The sequence below is a fragment of the Chlorocebus sabaeus genome, unplaced genomic scaffold (genome assembly GCF_047675955.1).
Source record: "Chlorocebus sabaeus isolate Y175 unplaced genomic scaffold, mChlSab1.0.hap1 unalloc_scaffold_708, whole genome shotgun sequence".
In the NCBI taxonomy this organism is placed as follows: Eukaryota; Metazoa; Chordata; class Mammalia; order Primates; family Cercopithecidae; genus Chlorocebus; species Chlorocebus sabaeus.
In genome coordinates, this window is record NW_027328046.1 from 62,597 (window position 1) to 74,812 (window position 12,216).

The following is a 12,216-nucleotide window of genomic DNA, read 5'->3' on the forward strand; positions in this document are numbered from 1 at the left end:
TCTGCTTTCTTACAATCTGCAAAAAAGGGGAAAAAAAAGAGAGAGAGAGAGAGAGAGAGAGAAACAGAGAAAGGAAAGGAAAAACGCTTGTGTCTACATCTGTGGTTCTACACTGTCCCAGGCTGCCAACAGTCCAACATGGTGCTGATGGCAGCTCCATTCCACCACCACAATTTGCTGCTTCAAAGCCTCTGAGGACCTGGACACCAGCAGAACCAAGCGTGCAAGGACTCTGTGTAACACAAAGTAAGAGCTCATAGTTGCCTTGGGCGCCTCCTCTGAGGTAAACAGGCTTGGGCATCTGCTTTGATGATAAATATCTACCTTATTTGGAAGTCTTCTATTTGTTTACTTCCTTTGTTCTGGCCAAATTCCAGATGACTGCAGGTAGTCTAACTGTCTGTCTTTGAAAATTCCAGAAAACAGCAATCTTGCCTTTAGCAAGACTTATGGATAACGTGGGAACAGGCTAGTGGTGGACGTTACCTGTCACGTGCTTCTCATGCCTGTTTCACTTTAGTGGTGGACGTTACCTGTCACGTGCTTCTCATGCCTGTTTCACTTCCCCTGGCCGACAACACATGATCTAGCCCTTGATGACATATGCCTTCCTCCTGCTTCCTAATTGCTTCCTGTCTGCAAGTTAGGTTCTATTAATATTTCCCTAACTGGACCATATTACGTTACCCTCCCTCGACCCCAGGGGAAGCGATGTGATCTATATTTCCCCACCAGGCCTTGAGAAAGCCATGCGCATCTGACATCCTTGCACACCTGACGTCTCCTGTGCCCATATGGCACATCTATCCCATCTATGACAGGGTATCTATGGCATAAGCTCATAAGAAGTGTTTATTATTATTATCATTTTTGAGACGGAGAGTCCCTCTTACCCAGGCTGGAGTGCAGTGGCATGATCTTGGCTCACTCCAGCCTCCACCTCCCAGGTTCAAGCAAGTCTCCTGCCTCAACCTCCCGAGTAGCCAGGATTACAGGCACTCATCAGCATGCCTGCCTAGTTTTTGTACATTTAGTAGAGATGAGGTTTCACCATGTCGGCCAGGTTGGTCTCAAACTCCTGACCTCAAGTGATCCACCCGCCTCAGCCTCCCAAAGTGCTGGGATTATAGGCGTAAGCAACTCGCACCTGGCAGAAGTGTCTGTGTTTTAAATAAGACAAGACAAATCTTCCTCACTGACAAATTCCAAATAGTATGCATAGATCCTCCCCTACCAGGAGATGCACTTTTCTTTTCTTTTCTTTTTTTGAGACAGGGTCTCACTCTGTCACCCAGGCTGGAGTGCAGTGGCACCATCATAGCTTACTGTGGCCTCAGCCTCCTGGGCTCAAGCGATCCTCCTACCTCAGCCTCTCAAGTAGCTGTGACTGCAGGTGTGCATCAACAAGTCCAGCTAATTTTCTACTTTTTGTAGAGATGGGGTCTTGCTCATTCCAGTCTTTCCAGGCTGGAATGCAGTGGCTTGATCATAACTCACTGCAGCCTTCAACTCCTGGGCTCAAGTGATCCTCTCACCTCAGCCTCCTGAGTAGTCGGGGCTACACCCGGTGATTTTTTTTTTTTTTTAAACTTTCCATAGAAATGGGCGTCTCACTATGTTGTTCACGCTGGTCTTAAACTCGTGGGTTCAAGTAATCCACCCGCCTCAGCCTCCAAAAGTGCTGGGATTACAGGCAAGAGCCATGGCACCCAGCAGGAGGTGGAACTTCATCTCTCCCTTTCCTCTCCTGTGTTTGGGCTAGACTCCATGACTCTCTTTCAAAGAAGAGTCGCCAGGCGTGGTGGCTCATGCCTGTAATCCCAGCACTTTGGGAGGCCCAGGCAGGCAGATCACCTGAGGTCAGGAGATCAAGACCATCCTGGCTAACATGGCGAAACCCCATCTCTACTAAAAATAAGAAAAATTAGCCAGGCATGGTGGCGGGTGCCTGTAATCCCAGCTACTTGGGAGGCTGAGGCAACCTGGAAGGCGGAGCTTGAAGTGAGCTGAGATCAGGCCACTGTACTCCAGCCTGGGCGACAGAGCAAGACTCTGTCTCATAAATAAATAAATAAATAAATAAATAAATAAATAAATACAAAATTAGCCAGGTGTAGCGGCACATGCCTGTAATCCCAGCTATTCAGGAGGCTGAGGCAGGAGAATTGCTTGAACCCAGGAGGCGGAGTTTGCAGTGAGCTGAGGTTGCACGACTGCACTCCAGCCTGGGCAACAAGAGCAAAACTCCGTCTCAAAAAAACAAAAAAAGGAAAGAAAGAAAAACAGAGTCTATGAAAAGGGAAAGAGAGTAAACTACAAGTGAGAAAACCTGGCAAACACCTCCTTTTCACTCTCTCCCTTGGTATTAATTAACATCAGGAATACTCTACTCTCTCCCTTAATATTAACATCTGGAATGTCATGTGCTGTCCTTTGATACAATAAATTGAAATCTACAGGTTGAGTATCCCAAATATGAAAATCCAAAATCTGAAACATTTTGAACACAGACACGATGCTCAAAGGAAATGCTCATTGGAGCATTCTGGATTTTGGATTTTTGGATTAGAGATGCTGAACCAGTAAGTAGAATGCAATATTTCTTTTTTTTTTTTTTTTTTTTTTTTTTGAGACGGAGTCTTGCTCTGTAGCCCGGGCTGGAGTGCAGTGGCCGGATCTCAGCTCACTGCAAGCTCCGCCTCCCGGGTTCACGCCATTCTCCTGCCTCAGCCTCCGGAGTAGCTGGGACTACAGGCGCCCGCCACCTCGCCCGGCTAGTTTTTTGTATTTTTAGTAGAGACGGGGTTTCACCGTGTTAGCCAGGATGGTCTCGATCTCCTGACCTCGTGATCCGCCCGTCTCGGCCTCCCTAAGTGCTGGGATTACAGGCTTGAGCCACCGCGCCCGGCCGCAATATTTCAAAATGTGAAAAAAAATCCAAAATCTGAAACACTTCCCGTCCCAGGCATTTCAGAGAAAAGATACTTGATCTGTGTAAACTAAAGTGACTATCATAGGACCCTCATCAACCAGGGAAAATCATTTCTTTTTTTTTTTTTTGAGACGGAGTCTCATTCTGTGGCCCAGGCTGGAGGGCAGTGGTGTCATCTCAGCTCACTGTAACCTCTGCCTTCCAGGTTCAAGTGATTCTCCTGCCTCAGCCCCCTGAGTAGCCAGGATTACAGATGCCTGCCACCACATCCGACTAAATTTTTGTATTTTTAGTTGAGATGGGGTTTCACCATTTTGGTCAGGCTGGTCTCGAACTCCTGACCTTGTGATCCACCCACCTCGGCCTCCCAAAGTGCTGAGATTACAAGCATGAGCCACCAAGCCCGGCTGGAAGATCTTAACTTAGGAGAGGAGATTGAAGGTCGACATCTGGTCACAAGCTATCACCTGTTCTTCTGAGGGCTACTCTGAGACAACTTTCATCATTCAAGAGACGTTTTATCTGCATAACAAAGCAACCTTTGTTCACCACACATTTCCTCCCCTCACCCTTCTGTAAGCTAGCACTACCTCCCTCCAGGAGCCCCAAGCCCCTATTCCTTTTTGTTTTTTATTTGGAGACAGGGTCTTGGTCTGTCACCCAGGCTGTAGTGCAGTGGTGCTATCTCAGCTCACTGCAGTCTCAATCTCCCAGGTTCAAGCGATCCTCTTGCCTCAGCCTCCAGAGTGGCAGGGACCACAGGCATGAGCCACCATGCCAGGCTAACTTTTGTATTTTCTGTAGAGACAGGGCTTTGCCATGTTGCCCAGGCTGGTCTGGATCTCCTGGGCTCAAGCGATCCGCCTGCCTTGTCCTCCCAGAGTGCTGGGATTACAGGCATGAGCCACCCCCCCCAGCCCCTTATTCATTTTTCGTAGCTCAGGCATACTATATAAATGTCAATCATCTGACCTTGCTTTGAGTTTCACTTTCTGTGGGACTCCCACATTTACGCATGGAAAAATTTGTATGTATTTTTGTCTGTTAATCTATCAATCATCGGTTTATTTCATAGACTCAATTATGGTACCTTCAAAAGGCACAAAGAAAGTCTTCCCTCTCCCCTACATAGGCCAAGAGTAAGAAAAACTATAAGGTGAAATGAAATAGGCAGGTCTTACCCCAAAGCACTCAAGTTCGATTTAAAAAAAACAAAATTTGAGTGCTTTGGGGTGAGGCTCATGCCTGTAATGGCAATACTTTGAGAGGCCGAGATGGATGGATCACTTGACTCCAAGAGTTTGAGACCAGCCTGGGCAACATGGCGAAACTCTGCCTCTCTACAAAAAAAAAAAAAAACCACTAAAATTAGTGTGGTGGCTGAGGTGGAAGGATGGCTTGAGCCCGGGAGGCAGGCTGAGGCTGCATGAAGTTGTGGTTACGCCACTGTACTCCAGCCTGGGCAACAGAGCAAGGCCCTATCTCAAAAAAACATATAAATAAATAAAGTATATTTTGGTTAAATGCCAAAGATTAAGTGGGGGGAAAAGGAGAGTTTCTGATACTTCTAACTGATGAGGTGAAAAATAAAAAATAAAATAAAATAAAAAGATACCTAGAATTTCAGCAAAAGAACAGGTTTCGAAGGAACCTCCCAAACTCTGTCCAGCTGAATGCATATTTACGCCTGTCCACAAGTCTGCACTCCCCTCAAAAGGTATTTCACAACTTCCACAAAGGAAGGACAACAAAATCGACTTCACAGAAGTAGAGAAAAGAACTGTGGTTACTGGAGGTTAGAAAGGGGAGGAGAAGAGAGGCTAGAGGGAGGTTGGTTAACAGGTACAAAGTTACAGTTCAATGGGAGAAAGAAGTTCTACCATTCTGTAAACTGTAGGGTGAATATGGCTAACAATGATTCCATCTATATTTTCAAATAGCTAGCAGACCTCTGAATGTTCACAACACAAACAAACCATAAGTGTTTGAGGTGATGAACATGCCAATTACCCGTTGATAATTACACACTGGAGACATGTATGAAAATATCACTCTTTATCCCATAAATGTGTATGATTATTAAGTGTCAACTAAAAATAAGAGAAAATGGTCAATGGCTTTTTAAAGGGTTTGAAAATAAGAGCAAGATACAGTGAAATATCTATTTTACTCACAACGGAAAAAAAAAAAAAAAAAACCTCCCCACAAAGCTTTAGCCACATGTGGGTGGTAAACTCTTCTAAAAATATATCCTCAAGTTGTGTATAGAACTGTTTTCTACATTTGGGTGTCAGATCAACACATAAAAGGGCAAGGCCTTCAGAAAGATACAGCGGCTTTTTAACCACCAACTTAATCCTCGAAGATCGATTCTTCCAGGAAGAAAAGGGAGAAATATTCAATTCTACTCTGGTCCCCACCTCCCAGCCCCCAGAAAAGAAACACTAAGCTAGGTCCATGAATATGTATATCGCAGAAATGACCCCAGAATAAAAAAGGGATTCCTTGGGCAAAAGAAGGGCACTCACATGCAAATTGTCAGGTCTCCTAAGAAAATAGCCTAGTTTGTAAACAAGATAGAGTACCAGCTGCGAGGGTCAAAAAGGTCTGGTCTTTTAGGGTCTCCGGAGAAAAAAACGTTATTTCCAATAATGTGAGCACAGTGGATCCTGACTATAATCAACCCTCAGGAACTATCCAAATTGTATACTTATTACATTGAATATTGCTTAAAATTCTTAAACTAAGGACCCTCGCCTGGCAGGTTTTAAACTACGATTCTGCAACATGGTTTTTGTTGTCATGGAATTTAACCTGCCTGTCATTCCTGAAAATGTTCAAGGTGAATGGTACGTCTTAAGCCATAAACGGTTAAGCAGGAAGGATTTAGACAAAAGGGGAAACCCGGACCTCCAGCTCTCTTTGGGAAAGGAAGCGAGAAATTGGCCTTCGGTTACTTGATCCCAAACAAATTCTAATTTCAGTAGACCTCCGTTAAAAGTACAGAAGCTCAGAGTGAAATATTTCAGAGAAATGTGTGCCAATTCCATCTTCTGAGTTCAGGCGGTTTCTGCAGGGCGGTATGTCCCTCAAGTCAAAGATAAAGTTACCACAATCTTAAAGCCAGGTTCAAGCGTGGCATAACGACAAATCATAGTGATTTGTGGAATGGAAAATGCTTCCATCAGGGAGCTGGGCTACTCCCCCACAATCAGAGTGGGCAATTTTCCTCTGGATTCTGGGTGAAACCACATGCCCAGTTTCCACATGAATGACGGGTTTTCACCAAACAGTGCAATGAGATCATTAATAAGATTGAAACTGCATTAGGATACAAAATTGTATGAACCCTGATGACAATTTCATAGAAAACAGGCACAAAGACAAAAGACAGAAGCTGCCCGATAAGGACAGCCAGTGGTAGTTGTTTCGTTCTGACTATGAGATTATGCCTTTCTTCTTTATCTTCCATACTTTCTTTAATTTTTTTAATAAAAAATTTCAAACTATCAGTACATCATTTAGGAATAACCTCATGAATTCAAGATTAAGGCAAGTCATCATTAAGCTCTTAAACTTACCTGAGGCACACTGTCAATTATTTCTAAGTCTCCATGAGCTAAATAGCTTAAATTCTCCAACATTATTTTCTCTGAAGCCTCCAGCTTTGGACCCTGGTATATAAACTCCTACGTACTATGAGGTGAGCAGAGAATTACCATCACACAGACAGCTTCCAGAATGGTTCCTTTCTTGTGTCCATGCCTTAAGCTCTATGAAATTACACAGTTCTTCTACTGAAATAACCTGCAGCCAAGGGACAACTTCATTAGCTACAAAGCCGTTGTCACTGGTGTCCAGAGAGTCAATCAACACAGGCTCAAACAAGATGAAATTATGAGGACCCTGGAAAATGCCACTTGACCTCAAATAACAATTCTTAGGCAAGTAAACATTAATCAAGTTCAGAATAGACCATCGGTGGCCAACCGTGCCCAGGAGATGTCAAAAATGCGTGTGCTAAAGAAACACAGAACTAAGGAAGTCTATTTACCTGATAGACCGCCTCACCCACGGGGCTATTTTCACTGCCATAAAAGCGAAAACAAATAGAGGACAAGTCACAGTGCCAAGAATCCAGGACTTCCTCTTGCAGATCCTCTTTTTTCCACCCTCACTGTAGCTCTGGGGAAATTCCTCTTCAGTGGGAGAAGTTTAAGTCACAAAACGGCACCAGCCCATTAGTGCTATTACACACCTCTGAGCAGTAAGGATGGGTAATGTCAGCAAAACATGCACTGTTTATTTTCTTGAAAATTCACTTAGGCTGGAAACGCCTTCCAGCTCCTTCCTCTCAGTGGATTTTCCATTTACTGTCTTCAACCACCTGGGCTTGGCTGTACCTCCTCCACAGCTCTGCTGAGACCCTCCTGCTTGTTTGAACTATGTCCACATTTCCTTCTGCCACATGTGCTCAGGCCTGTTTTTCCATGAAACTTTCTCTAACTCAGCTGCCTCCTTTCCACTGCGCTCAAGCCCTTTCCGGAGTTACGAGGGTGTTAGCAAGCACCAACCTTTTCGCCTGTGTGTACTTCTACTTTCTACCCGTTGTGTAAACCCCTCAGGACCAGGAGCCATTCTTTTGCATCCTTTACATGGCAAGGGTAGCGCTTTATTTCTCAACAGCCAGCCCATAAAAGGAACAGAAGGAACAAAAGGAAATAGATTCACCAAAGACAGTGAATTACACTTCAATGTAGTATTTTAGGGACTTAAGAAATTGACCAGGTGAGGTAGCTCACACCTGTAATCCTAGCATTTTGGGAGGCCGAGGCAGGTGGATCACTAGAGGTCCGAAGTTCGAAACCAGCCTACCCAACATGGCAAAACCCTGTCTCTACTAAAAATGCAAAAATTAGTTAAGCGTGGTGGCACCCAACTGTAATCCCAGCTACTTGGGGGCTGAGAAACGAGAATTGCTTGAACCCGGGTGGGGGGTTGAGGGGTGTGGGAAGGGTTAGAGGTTGCAGTGAGCCGAGATCGCACCACTGCACTCCAGCCTGGGCGACAGAGTGAGACTATGACTCAAAAAAAAAAAAAAAGAAAGAAAGAAATTGATCCTATGTCTTAGATCAATCACCCAGTCACTTAATCTTTGACAACATTACAAGATACTTTCTCAAATGTGAATAAATGCATCTATTATTCATGCCTTAAAGTAACAGGAAAGAGGAAGATGGGCCTCCCTCATGGTAGATTACAATTAAATGTTTCTTAGAGAGTTTGGTGCACATTTAGTTCCCAGAGCAAGGGCTGGTGGACAAGAAAGCCAAGTGCAACATGGGTGTTACTCAGTGCCAGGTAAAGCAAGTCACAGGCCATCTAGATCCTGCTCCAACTGATAAAACCAAAACACGGGTGGAATTCCAGATACCAGCTTGCACTTCTCGCTGCATCTGGGTTAGTCCTAAATAGGAAGTCCTAAAGAGTCACTCTGAGAAGGCAGGGGGTGAGAGGGCAGATGAGGCAGCCAAGCACACATTAAGGCAAATCATGGCTTTCCTAAAGAGGACCCCAACCTGGGCTTCAGGCAGTCTTTGAACCAGCACCAGTGCACCAGGCCAAGGGGAGGAAGGTATCCTCTTTGGGAAGACTGGTAGGAGCTCGGAAGGCCCGGTGGCTTCCAGAAACTAGATTTCCCAGTGACCACTGCTCAGTCCAACAGTCAGTGACATCAGCTGCACTCTCGCGAAGTAGAAAACCAGTGAAGGTCCAACTAGCCTGGTCCCTGAAGCATGACTGGCCCTTCCAGAACACACACCTTTCCCCTGTCACCTCCTATCCCTGACCCTGAAGAGCTTCGGGCACACCACCAACTGACCACCTAGATCCACAGTGACCTGCAAACCACAGCAGGGAGGGTATTTGCCTAGCTTGGCAGGGAGGGGCGAGTTCCACTTCTGCCACCAGTCACCAGCTGGTCCCACCAGCACCTACCCGGCACCAGCGGTGGACGGTGAGCGGCGTCTGGGCCCAGAGCTGGGTGCCGTCAGCAGTGAGAGGACCCCTGCGCTCGCGGGGTGCCCACCTTACCCCGCGGGGAGGGGTCAGGCCTAGGGGCCACGGCCCACTTCGCTGATTTTCACCTCCCCAGGGTCTCCCAGGGGCCTCGGGTGTCCGTACCGGATCTTGTGCGAACTCGCGGGGGCAAGGGGAGAAACGCGGGTACCCGCGCCCCTAGAAGCCAAATGTATGCAAACAGCATTCCGGAATTCGTTGGGGTTTTTTTTGTTTGTTTTGGTTTTGTTTCTGAACCCCCGGGGAATATTTCTGGAAATCTCAACCTGAGTCACTAGAGCGAATCGCGCCTTTTTCTAAAAAGGCCAGGGGCCGTCCTCTCCCGGTAGGGGGTCGGGGCGGGCAGCGAGGGGCGCTCGTTCGGGTGGGGGCCAGACGACCCCGCCACACGCGATCGGGCCACTCCGGGGCGCAGGAAATGAACCCAACCGGAGACGCGGCCGGGACCAGGACTGGGAGGCCGGACCCCGCCCCGGCCCGACCCCTACGCCCTCCGCTGTGCCTCGATGCCCGCAACCCGCCCGGCGCCCCCCGGCCTCCCGGGAGCCCCCAGCCAAGGGCGCGGTGCACCGGACGCCCAGCAGGTGCTGGCGCCACGGGACCTCCGCTGTCCCCCGCTGCCCCCCGAGCCCCGGCGTCCCCGCGCCGCACTCACCGCCGCCCGCGCCGCCTGTCGAGCCGGGAGGTCTGAGCTGGCCGCGCGGGCGCCCCGGGAAAAGGGCTGGGCGGCGGGGACGGGGGCGGGGGCTGGACCCGCCGGGGCGGAGCGCGGCCAGCTCGGGCTTCCGGCTTCTCCCGCCCCCGCGGCCCGCACCTGGGCCCCAGACTAGACCACCGCCCGTTCCCCGCCTCACTCCGATCGCCCCCAGGCTTCACCCCACACCCCGCTCCCTCGCCACCCCAGAGCCCCCCAGGCTTACCCCTGAGACGCCTCGCGCGGACCTGGTGTCTGCCCGACTCTCCGATCCTGCCCCTGCCTCCCGGTGCCAGCACCCCCCACCCCGCCCCCGACAGCCTGACCCTCCCTCCGGATTTGCCGCTCGCAGCTCTCCCCACTTCCCTCTCTCCCCCCGCGGCTCCACCACTTCCAGGCGGCGGGACCACCAACCTCGACCCCGCACCCGCGCTGGGGCGCTCCCAGCCCTCTGGAGGACGGCCCTTCTCTTCCTGTAACTCTACAGACGCGTCCGGACTGACCAAGACACTCTCTGTGCCTTTGGGCAAGTTACCCACCCTCTCTGAGCTCGGCTTCCCGTCTGCAAAGTGGGCACAATAACAGTCCTGTCTCCTAAGACCGACTGGGAGTTAACTGGGAAGATGGGGGTAAAGTTTTTAGCACAGGATAGGTATTAGGTAAGGCTTATCAGCTGCTTCTCCGCTTTGTGCGCCCAGGGTGGCCCGTGCCCCCAGGTAGGCCTTTCTCAGCCATCACTGAAAGAAAGCTCTGGAAATCAGTAGCTCCTGTTTCCACATCTGCCCCTAAATGGGTGCCATCTGCCCGTCTGCTTGGAGCCCCATCGGCCGGCTGCAGTGATCACAGCAGCAGCCTGGATCCAGCAGGCTCTCTGGGAAATCATTAGAGGGAATTAAGAAACGTGCCTGGCTTTGAGAGTACACAGAGCCAGGAGATGAGCAGAACCCTGATGTGGCCATCAACAGACAAAGGCCATTTGGACAGGGAGCTTCCGAGCCCCATGCTGGCAAAGACCTGAATCTTAGAACCCACCGGTGCCCAAATCCCATGCCTTTACCTGAGGTCCTAAAGATAGGGAGGCCCAGATAGGGAGAATGGCTTGTCCTGGGTCCCTCAGCAAAGTGTCCCCAGCCCCAAGTTCTTGCCACCTTGTGCCATGTCCACTGACGGCCACCCTCAGCTGTGGATGAGTTACCTCCCTCCCTCCCTCCCTTCCTTCCTTCTTTCTTTCCTCCCTCCCTCCCTCCCTCCCTTCTTCCCTCCCTCCCTTCTTCCCTCCCTCCCTTCTTCCCTCCCTTCCTTCCTTCCTTCCTTCCTTCCTTCCTTCCTTCCTTCCTTCCTTCCTTCCTTCCTTCCTTCCTTCCTTCCTTCCTTCCTTCCTTCCTTCCTTCCTTCCTTCCTTCCTTCCTGTAAAAGCAGTGGTGAGCCTGAGTTTTCTTCTGTCCTTTACTGAATACTACCACATCTTCATTTGTTTTTCTTTCCCCAACTGCTGAGCAGCAACAGGAGCCAACTTTGCGTTTTTATGCATCCTAAACACCACGGCTGTGAGCTTGCAATTATTTATGGGCAGAGCTATAAGACTGTAAGTCTTTTCTTTGATCCCCAAAAAACCACAGAGATTGAATTTCCAACCCAAGACTTCCAACCAGGGGATAAAAGTAAACTGGGCCACATCAGCATCTCGATAGACAGAAAAAGAATTTGAAGAAATCCAATAATGCTTTCATGATTTAAAAAAAAAAAAAATACTCAAACTAGAAATAGACGGGAACTTCCTCAACTTTAGGGCTTCTGTGAAAATCCCACAGCTAATGACATACTTAATGGTAAAAGACTGGATGTTTTCCCCCTAAGAACAGGAACAAGCCAAAGTACCCACTCTGGCCACTTCTGTCCAACAATATCCTGGCGGTTCTGGCCATTGCCATTAGGCAAGAAAAACAAAAGCATCCAGATTGAAAAGGATAAAGTGAAGCTATCTCTACTCACAGATGATATCATCCTGTATGTAAAAACACTAAAGAATGTACAAAATACCTATTAGAGCTAATAAACCAGTTCAGCAAGGTTGTGGGATTTAAGATCAACATACGAAAATCAGTTGCTTTTTTTTTTTTTTCTTTTTTGAGACAGGGTCTCTGTCACCCAGGCTGAAGTACAGTGGCTCGATCACAGCTCACTGCAGCCTTGACCTCCTGAGCTCAGGCGATCCTCCCACCTCAGCCTCCTCAGTAGCTGGGACTACAGGCATATGCCACTGTGCTCAGCTAATTTTTTTTGTAGTTTTTTGTAGAGACGGGGTTTTGCTATGTTGCCCAGACTGGTCTCAAACTCCTGGGCTCAAGCCATCCACCTGCCTGGGCCTCCCAAAGTGCTGGCATTACAGGTGTGAGGCACCATGCCCAGCCAGTTGCATTTCTGTATACTAGCAATGAGCAATCCAAAAATGAAATTAAGAAAATTGTTCCATTTACAATAGCCTCAAAAGGATAGAAGCTGGGTATGGTGG

At 48.5% G+C, this 12,216-nt stretch overlaps 1 protein-coding gene across 5 annotated transcripts in view; it reads right to left on the reverse strand.

Moving 5' to 3' along the window:
* The window catches only part of LITAF (lipopolysaccharide induced TNF factor), a 37,838-nt gene extending 27,058 nt beyond the window's left edge, over positions 1-10,780 (reverse strand). The window contains exon 1 of one of the 5 annotated variants that reach the window (XM_037989848.2): positions 10,762-10,780. The gene's annotated coding sequence lies outside the window, so the exon portion shown is untranslated. Of the gene's footprint in view, positions 1-9,665; positions 9,779-9,930; positions 10,008-10,118; positions 10,249-10,761 lie in introns of those variants that run through there. The other 4 variants (XM_007985908.3, XM_007985899.3, XM_007985889.3 and 1 more) reach the window with 4 other exon arrangements.
* Positions 10,781-12,216: the final 1,436 nt, after the last annotated feature.